Below are 10,495 nucleotides of genomic sequence, written 5' to 3' on the forward strand. Positions count from 1 at the left end.
TCCCTACTGCCTAATCTACAATACTCTGCCATGTACAATTTTCCTCCCATTGTTTTAAGGGACTAAAATTAGTGCAGAGAGTGACTGTAGAAAACATGTATGGAAATAACAAAACTTGGCTGAGCATGGCTTTTTGCTTTTCTCTTTTTTTTTTTTTTTTTTTAAGTTTGTGTGTTTTGCTTTCAGCGAAACAAAAATTAGAAACTGTTTACTTTAGATCTTGACCATCCCACTAGAAACTATGTACATCTGCAGCATTCTCTAGGTTATCCTCTATGGATAACTTTTTCAGACCAAAGTTAGGCAAATGAGATCTCCAGTATGAAACAGTCAAAAACTTTATGGTGGTGTTTCATTTAGTATTTCACTGATGCTTTTTTATCACTAGAAGTTGAGCGAGTAAAGGTGGCAAGCTCTCAGCACAAGGTTATGCCTTCCATCCAGATCTCCCCTGTGCTCTTACTGCATGCTTTCCACAGCACGTCCCAAATACACCACTTCCCTTCTTCCCAACTCTTTGCCTTCACTGCCACAACAGTCTAAAACGTCTCTTTCTCCTAGCAGTACTCACCACTACTTCTATTATATCCTTAGAGGGCCATGAGTGCACCAAGAGGCCTTAGTTAGCCAGAATGAGGCTTCATCCACTTCCTAATAAATAGCTTCTTCCTTTCCATTCCACCTTGTAGTTTCTAGGTATGGCAGTCCAAGAATGGCTTTCAATACGCTTGTTATTGAGAACTCCCCTACAGTTCACAAGAAAGCATCTGGATGATGCTCTTAGTGATATGATTTTATGTTGTCCTGTGAGGATCAGGGAGTTGGACATAGTGATCCTTAAAGGTCCCTTCCAACCTGAGATCTTCTATGACTGTGAAATACAGGAACCTCGGAGGTATGCACTACCTTACAAAAAACACATAGGCTAAAAAGTTTTGTGTAGAGTCTCTTGTCAGTGCCAGTAAGTGTGGATTGGGAAAAGTAAAAGAGGAAATTAGTCATTGCACAATCAATCAAAAGGTGCCAGACAAGTTTTCAGGGCAAATACAAGTCAGTATGACTGATCTGTGCACACAAACCGGTGGGACACAGAGCAGTTTGTGCAGTGTTTCACTGCCCACAGCCCAAGCTCCCAAAGGCAAGCTTCACTTGGGAAGAAGTGTTTGACGAAGGACACAGGGGCTGACCTTGTTTCAACACATATTTCAGTGAAACTATCTGCAGCAGAGGAAAAACATGCAGGACAGAAGCCCAGGAGGAGAATGCAAAGTCAACATGTGGGTTAATTGGAGGGTGGAATGCGTGAGTTATGAAGTCCCAGTATTCTGAAGTCTGCACTTAACTGCTCAACAAACACAGCAGTGCAGTGCTTTCGAATGCTCTTTTGCCAGTAAGTGTGACAACCAGGATGCCATAGCTCAGAAGGGAGGCTGAATATATATTCTTTTCCTTATATGTAGCTGATGGCTGTCTTGCAAATTACAAGAAATGTGGCTCTTTCCTTTAAAAGCAAAAATGAAAATGGGCTTTTTTTCAGCAGAGATATACTAGAATTCCCATTAATCTCACTTTCTTGTCACTAAAAAGCAGAGTTCAAACGTCCTGCAACCTCTACCGATAGCTAATAACTTGGCTCTCTCAGAGCTAAGACTAAAAGAAGTAGAATTCTTACCGGAAAAATCAATGTGGCTCTTCCTCTTAATTGTATCTTCTGCGTAGCACATATATTGAATGCAAAGGTTTGTACACTATTTTGACAGCACTCCACAAAGTAAAAGGCAGTACTGCAGCATCTACTGCTGGGCGAGTAGAGGAGATTCTATTTCTTGTGTACTGCAGCTTCCTAGAGCATCTCCACTGCTACTTATGTGCCCGCTCAGTTGTTGAAACTTAGACATTTACACTATTTGCAAAACTGATCCAGTTGATGCCATGAAGATATTTTACCTTTTCTTTTATACCCCTGTTATACCTTCTTACAACTTCTGTATTCTTAGTGCTTTTGCCTACATTCTTGGATTCGTTTGTTCAGCTAGGAGACTAAACATTCTAGAAGCTTTGTAGGTAGGGGTTAGTGTGCCCCAGACCCCAAGGTCCTCTCCAGAACACACTCTGTGAACTAAGAACCATCCAGGGGAAGGTTCCTTGGGGAGGGGGCTCATTCAAGCCTCTCGCTGGGGAATTTTTGATAGGTATTCTAATTAGTAAGACCTATAATGTTATACCAGATCTTTGGAGGTGGGCATTGTGGTGTGCATTTTTGGTGCATTTGACCTGGATGTGTGCAGCTAAGGATCCTTAAAATAAATACCAAGGTAAAATCCCTTTTCCCCTTCTAACCGTGTTTGACTCTTGATTTTAAGACCAGGAAAAGGCATCACAGTGACATTAAAATCCTCCAGTTCCACTGTTAAACTGTTCCTAATTACTTTTGCATTTACTTCCTCTAACCCAGAATCATGTCAGTTAACTTGAAAAATGTACATGTTTTCCAAGTACGTAGGAAGACAAACTATACCAGTAATTATTTATAATTCACATGGGATGTTTAGCTTTGCAGCAGTAACACCGCACTCTTAATACACACATAATTTAAAAAATAGTCATATCAAAGGATAATGATAGTGATAGATAAGAACAAATGTAAATGCTGGCAACCACTTCCATAAAAATCAAGTGATCGAAGGTTCATAGGAAACAACCTCATCATCAAAGTGACAGGAAGGTAGACTGATCAAAGCAAAATCATTACAGCCTGGGAAATCTGACCTTTTTATTAATTATGCTTCAAGCTTTACTGCCAATTAAGTAAAGGCAGTTTTTTGATAATGTCATGCATGATTTCTAATGTGTACCATGACTCATGGGGTAAACATTGATTTATAATTCTGCCTTCAATTTCGCTAGCCCTTCACATAAAAAGAGGTTTGACAATCACCAGTAGGACAATGTCTTTCAATTAGGAATGGCCCAAAAAAAAGGCTGTATGCCCAGAACATCAAATCCACCAATCTGTGTTTGTGGTGGCTTTTCATTGCTGTCAGATGGGAATAGAGTGCATTTGCTGAACAGTACTAATAACTGTTCAAAGAAAAAACTGACTCCTGTATGCATCTACACATATTTATCATGCTCTCTCCTAGGTATCAAATCATACAATCACATAATTACAGAATGGCTTTGATTGGAAGAAATCTTAGAGATGATCTAGTTGCAACCCCTCCTGCCATGGACAGGGACACCTTCCACTAGACCAGTTTGCTCAAAGCTCTATCCAGCCTAGCCTTGAACACTTCCAGGGATGGGGCATCCACAACATCTTTGCGCAGCCTGTTCCAGTGCCTCGTCACTCTCAGTAAAGAATTTCTTCCTAATCATTAACCTAAACCTGGCTTCTCTCAGCATAAGGCCATTTCACCTTGTCCTATCACTACATGTCCTTCTAAGAAGTCCCTCTCCAACTTTCTTATAGGCTCCCTTCAGGTACTGGAAGGTGCTATACGGCCTCCCCAGAGCTTTGTCTTCTCCAGGCTGAACAACACCAGTTCTTTCAGCCTGTCCTCAAGGAGAGGTGCTCCAGCCCTCTGATCATATTATTGGCTTCCTCTGGACCAACTACAACAGGTCCACACTCTTTTGGCATTGGGGACCCCAGAGCTGGATGCAGTGCTCCAGGTGAGTCTCACCAGAGCGGAGCAGAGGAGCAGAATCCTCTCCCACAACTGCTGCCCACAGTTCTCTGGATGCCCAGTGCAGTTGGCTTTCTGGGCTGTGAGTGCACAGGGCCAGCTCATGTCAAGCTTCTTACCCCCAAAGTCTGTCTTGGCAAGGTTTTTCCCAGTCCATTCCCCATGCAACATATATTTCTCCTTGGGATTGCCCTGATCCAGGTGCAGAACCTGGCACCTGGCTGTGTTGGACTTCAGGTCGTTTGCACCAGGCCATGTCACATGGTTTAGAGCAGCCCATGTCTCAAGTCTGTCTAGGTCTAAGCCTTGAACTGAAGGCAGCTACAAGGAACCAAATAATCAGAAATAAAATTTATGGCATTTATATAAAAATATTCACATCCCTGGCCCAGACCCCATTCAGCCTCTCCATATTACACAATCCACCCTTTCCATAAGATGATCCACTGCCTCACTGCTGCCTGGTCCATACCTAGGCATGCAGTTTCCCATTGCACAGTCACTGGTCACAGGGTCTTCTGAAGAAGCAACATCTGCACCTGTTCTACACTTGACCTGGATTTAAGAAGTGCTCATCGGACAGTGCTTAATCCTTTTAACCTCCCAGCTGTCATCTATGCAGCTTGAGAGGATTGTTTATTTAGAGTCATACTCTGGAAATCACACTCTAGCACACGCTGCCAAAGCAGATCCCAGCAGCTCAGTGGGAACCATGGAACTGGACTGGGCCAGCTGGTTCTTTTCTCCAGAAAATACATTGGGGCTGTTCAGATGGTCACAGAATAATTCTGTATCTGCAATGTATTCCATAAAGATGAGGGAACCAAAATTGTTTTCCCTTACTTTTACACTGCTGCAGTGCCTTGCATATTCTCTTTCCAGTATACAGTGAACAGTTCTACGTGACTGCTCTATTGCTTGGTTTACATAAAAAAAAATATATAAATGCCTGTATCATTACCTCACCCTCCCTCTATAACTGGGTTTTGAAGTTTCTTCCCTTTGCCAGACGTGCCTAAAAATCAAAGTCATGTTGGTGCAAGTTAGATTTCAAAAACATGCCTTATTATCAGATATCTCTTTCATGCAGACAGCTGTACACTTTAATGTAAATGTCAATAGGAAACTCAACCTAATGCATAGTTCACTTGTTTTGTGTACTTTTCACTTTATTTATCTATACAAGTTCACATTTCCCTTTATATGTTTAAGAAATAGATATTTCCTTGTATCTCTGCCTGCACATAAGTTATACATACACTTGTATAACTGATTTCTTTTGTAAAAGCAATTCCTTCCCCATCAAATTCAATTATTTTCACTTTAAAAATGAGGAGAAAAAATTGAAAACAAGCTTTACAATATTTGGAAATAAATGGTCCTTTCGTTATGTAAAAGCATTAGGGCGTCTCCAGGCATTCCAAATAAAATAATTTATAGTAAATGAGATTATTATTGCTGGGAAAAGAACCACTTAATGTCAGTTTTCTGTGGGAAAAACCAAAACAGATTAATCCAATAGGGGTGCTCACAAACATACAGCAAATGTTTAAAAGCTTCAAAGGTCCAAAACAACAAGAGAAAAACACATGCTGAGGAAGTAATTTGGAACAGGATATTTCTGTTCATCCTTATCATAGGATGGTAGCCTTACTGTCTTGAAAATAAGAATAGGAAGCCTATTTTATCATTGAGTTCTTCCAGTTTATACCAACTTGTCCAAAGTAGTTCTACCAGCATAATTGCGGAGTAATGCAGTGTTGAGCCAAGCCTGGATACAGGGACCTGAAATAGAAATTGTTGAGCATTGCGAAGATGTGAATTGCTGTCTGAAAATCTCATAAACAGACCTCTGTGGCTGCTATGAGCAAAGCAGTCATGTCAGAATAAATTTGGCTCAACATACTGCTATAGCAATCAGCTAGTAATGGCTCACCGTCCAAAGATAGCACTACAACAAAATTAGTAACTCAGCTATACAGCCACATAGCTGAACTGTTAAAAATCCAAAATGAACCTTGAAAATGACAAATACATGCATAATAGTCCCTAGATACAGACATCAAGGAATGCATCAGAAGCTTATCTTTATTCCTTGCCATTTTTACTTTTCGAGTATGACAGTCTTCTTCTTCCACAGAAGTCCTCCATGCCCTGCCAAATGTGCCGGCTGCAATTTTTCAGTCAAACAGAATAATGGCATTTGGAATTGCAAGATCAGTACTGCAAAACAATCTGTCACATGGACTTTGAGGAGCAGTCCCTATCCATTACGAAGTACATTCCACCTGAACTCAGTCTCATCTCATATTCATGCTCCCACATGCTCTGTTCCGGCTATCCCAAGAGGGTTCATTAAGCACTGGGGGGGGCTCAGGCTATTTATTTCAAAAAACTACAGATCTGTTACCAAGTTTCACATATCTGTTCATGCTTACTTGCCACTGCTCCTCTGTCTCACCTATTGAAACACTGTAAGGAAACTTTTCTGGTTTTGATTTTCCACATGACTGTTAGTGCAGAAAAACTGATTAAAGCAAAAGCACATGGAAGTGGAGAAATTCTGAATGGCCACTACTGGTCTCTTTTACCAGTTTATATGGTGTAAAGATCAATTCTAATGTTAGCATTAGCATGTAAAATGACTCCTAGCATAACTCCTTGCAGTTTGAAGAAATTTTTTGTGCTTAGCCTGCAATGCAGGTGTGGGCTAATTAATCTGCATGAGAATGCCATCTTGAAGACAACGAAGCTAAGAGACAGAGAGATTAAAGCTAAAATGCAATGCAAACCTTTGCTGACCAGCTAAATGGCCTCACTGACCTCAGGAATGTGTTTGAAAGCTTCTTAGGTGCCTAACAGCTGAGTATCATTTGCACTTGCAGCCAAGTTTCTAAAGACATTTAAAGAGCTCACTAGATTCTAATTATGAAGTAGGTAGGAATTAGATGACACAGATGAAAAACCTGGCACTAGGAAATTCATGGAAGACCCCACTGTCAGGACTGTGAGTACCAGTAGATCTTACAAGATCATCTTGGACCTCCACCCTTTGCCCACATCCAGGAACTCCCTGTAGGCTGAGACCTGGGCCTTTCATTCCCTGGCTGAGCTAGGTTGTTAGCACATCTGCCTTCAGCCCTGCCTCCTAAATGACTCTTGGGGCTATGCTGTAGCCCAGTTTAGTCTTTTCCCTCATCCCATCTCCTGCTGCTCCTGATGAGACTCTCTGAATGGTTCCTGGACCTCTTCATCTCTTCCCCAGGTGAGGAGCTGTTGATGGAACATTCTGCCCAGCCTATTGTGGTTGGTTTGTCTTGGTTTTTCTTACCTTCTACAGTGGTATGCTCTTGATATTCCTTGGAACAAAAGACAGAGCCAGATTTTATGAATTCTTCTCCTACTAGAATGAGTGTATGTTAGATCAAACACAAACTAGTGGTTTTTTAATAAATGCTTGCATGTTTCTCTTCAACATTTGGTCAGATTGCAATCTCAACATCTGCATTGTAAAAACAAAGAAGTTTCCTGAAGTTCTCCTGTACACAATGAAACTTATGAGAAGCCAAAATTTGTCCAGAATGGCATATAACCTTACGTAAATGGTTAAATGAACAAGGTAGGTGTCACTGATAAAAAGGAAGAGCTCTGTTTTGAAGACCTGTAATTTGGCTTCCCCATGTGGTTTTTTTTTCAATTAAAAAGATCTGATAAAAGCTTTTGAAACATGCAGGCCATTAATATATAATGAGAAAATACTCTGTTGATTATGCAGTTGAGAAGAAAATCGAGATAGTAGGTAAAAAGCAGGGAGGAGAAGAGCACTTAGAGAAAAACAAGATACAAAACATGGTCAGAAAAAAGTGAAGGCAGTAAATAAATTAATAGAACCTTCCACAAATGAACAAAGTCAGGATCCAATTTGGCAGATGGTGATGGTGGTGGAGATCAATGCCATATGTCAATACTTTCTGCCCTACCCATGACAGCATGCAGAGCAATTCCCTTGAAATTCAATTAAGGAGGAAAACCACATGATTAAGAAAGATAGACATTTGCAGTGACTGCAAAATATGCAAATTGTTCTGCAATTTTTAATACCATAAAAGGTAAAAAACTTACAGAGAAAAATTTATAGAGGGAAATAAGTTCAAACACATTAGAAGTACATTTTCAGCTGAAGGCATGAGGGAATTCAGCTGTAGGACTCTTATTAAGCTTAATTGGTGCCACAGTGTAAAGTCCCTGTGCATCAAGTTGCTAATTACTCTTTGAAGTATGGCTATATGCTTCTGTAGGTGCATTGAGGAAGAGAGTGAAAACAGCGATTTCACCCTATTATAGGCTCTGAACATCTAAAACCTTTCTTCTTGAGCATATAGTTATTATCAGTCAGCTTTGACCTGCATGTTAGGATATGCCATTTGCAGTAGAGAAAAATAATTTGTATGTTGTTAACCACTCTCAACCAGGAAATGAGCCAATTCCTTTCATTTTTTTTACTCAAGGGATTGGTTTTGCCTCTTCTCATCATGCTCATGAATTTTATTAATGTTCTCACTATGCATATTCCACATGTGGAATAAGAGCTGAGCTGAATGCTTCAAATTAGGCCCCAAATTTGTCTAGCTAAGTTCGGTATGTTGACATCTCTGCTATGACAACCTAGGGGGTGAGTGATGTACTGGCACCAAAATGGACAAATGGAAAATGGAAATGGAAACGCCAATGAAAAAAAAGGAACCCTCCCAAGTAAGCATTCCATTCCTTTGTCCACAACAAATGATGAAGTGTTGGAAAGCACTGACAGGGCTGTGGATTTAGAGAAAGAGGCATCTGAAGTGATTATATATTTATATATATTTAGCACCTTTGAGATTTCTTGTTTTCTTAGATTACATATCTATATTTATCCTGGCTGTCTTCTATCTTTTGTAGGAATGAAGCGGCCACTGAGAAGATAAATGAAAAGTGTGAATATTTGTTATAAATATGTATGATATGCAGTGCTTTCAGCAACCATATCTTCTCCTTTTAAAGGCTTATATATTTCTTGTTTCTTCTCCCTGATTGAATATTTCTTGTTAAAGAGATGAGAAATCAACTTTTATGAGATAAGTTGTACTGTGAAATGCATTGATTCAATGACAGATTATATGGTTACAGGAATTTATGTCTGCTGAGAGGTAACTTCTCCATTTTCAGAAAAAACATATTCAGATTTTTGAAAACAAGGAACTCATAGAACCAATGTGTATTTAACCACATGTAGCTTGTTTTAGCCAGTAGGAAGAATCTGGAAAAGATGGAGTTAAATTCAGTGTGTCAAGCTGAGTTGTCCGAAAATGGTGCTTACCACAGCTTGGCAGAACTTGGTTGAATCAGGATTATGATGAGAGACAATCTGGAAGACCAATGTCCTTTTGAGGAGAAATTTATGGCCACTGTAACTCTAATTAAGGAAAAGTTACTTATAGCTCTTGTCTATCAGCCTCTGAAGACTACATTACATATGTTGTGTGACTCAGGCCCTATTCCTGAGTACCATGCTATAGAAGTTTAATGGAAACAGAAGTTTAAATGAAGCACTCTACAAGGAAGTAGTATAGAAGACAACTCACATAGAGAAAAGTGAGTAAAATTTTACTGGTAGTACATTCTGTGGAGCAAGGTACATGTCCTGTTCAGAACAGCTGAAATTTACAGCTCTTTCCAGTGTTCCCTGAGTGTGTCAGAGCATGGGTCTAGTGGAGACCTCAGGATGACTCTGTGAAGGCTTCATTAATTTGAGTTTGGCTAAGCTTTAACATTTTTGGGATGTTAATGATAAACTTTGGGAATAAACTTGTTTCAAAGTAGAGAAGGTCATACTGAGATGGAAGAGATACAACAAGGTTTAGAAGTATCCTAATTATCTTGGTGTTGGATTCAGACTTCCTCTTACTCCATCAGTGTGGTGGTTTCTAACATACAACCAGTTCCATAGAGCTACTCAAGTTCATAAAAAACTCACTCTTCCTACCATCTCTGAGTTCTGTTTGGGGTGTGCTTACTGATTTTCTCATCAGCTTCCCAGTCTCTCTGGATTCATTCATTCTGCTAAGTGACACAAGGGCAGGGACTGTTCCCATACCCTGTGCCAAATGGCAGGGTTCACACTACACAGAGCTGGCTCTGGGTCCCCTTCGTGTTCCATGTGGTAATTATGCAGCTCTAATTTTTTTTTTTTTTTTTTCAGAGTAAGTTGTCTAAAACTAGAAAAAGGACTGTGTTCAAGAGTAGGGATTCAACATATGAATGCCTATTGGGAATAGCTTGGGAATAGCCTGGCACGTGCTATAGCCTGCACCATGCTCAGTCAGTATTTCAGAGGGAGCTAGCTGACACAGGCTACAGCTGTACCAGACTGTGCTAGCAGCTAAGCTCCTCTCCTAAGTCAGTCTCTTTTAGAAACAGAAACATGGCTTTAGTGACTCATTTCTGCCTGTTCCACCCCCTATTGTGGAAAGGACTCTTTGCCCATCTTTCTATCTTGCTCCCGTCAAGCACATTCAGGTGCTCTCCAAGAAAAGAGGGCATTGAATGACCCTTTTTTGGCCATCAAAAGCAGACATCCTTTCTGTTATTTGACCTGCATCTCCCAGAGGAATGCACAGAAAGTTACAGTAAATTGCAACCCTTACAGGCTGAAGAAAAGACTGAAAAATAGTACACTACTGCATCTGTCAGTGGCTGTCAGGCACTGTCCAGATACAGCCACAGGCTCAGGAAGGCATTAGGCTGCCAAAGACCAACAGCTAGGACAG

At 40.3% G+C, this 10,495-nt stretch overlaps 1 long non-coding RNA gene across 1 annotated transcript; it reads left to right on the forward strand.

Moving 5' to 3' along the window:
* Positions 1 to 6,630: 6,630 nt before the first annotated feature.
* On the forward strand, positions 6,631 to 9,480 carry LOC138103688 (uncharacterized). The gene is made up of 3 exons (XR_011147812.1): positions 6,631 to 6,696; positions 6,806 to 6,954; positions 8,628 to 9,480. It is a non-coding gene; the product is annotated as an uncharacterized lncRNA (long non-coding RNA).
* The last annotated feature ends 1,015 nt before the right edge of the window (positions 9,481 to 10,495 follow it).

This window comes from Aphelocoma coerulescens (assembly GCF_041296385.1).
Source record: "Aphelocoma coerulescens isolate FSJ_1873_10779 chromosome Z unlocalized genomic scaffold, UR_Acoe_1.0 ChrZ, whole genome shotgun sequence".
NCBI classification, from domain to species: domain Eukaryota; kingdom Metazoa; phylum Chordata; class Aves; order Passeriformes; family Corvidae; genus Aphelocoma; species Aphelocoma coerulescens.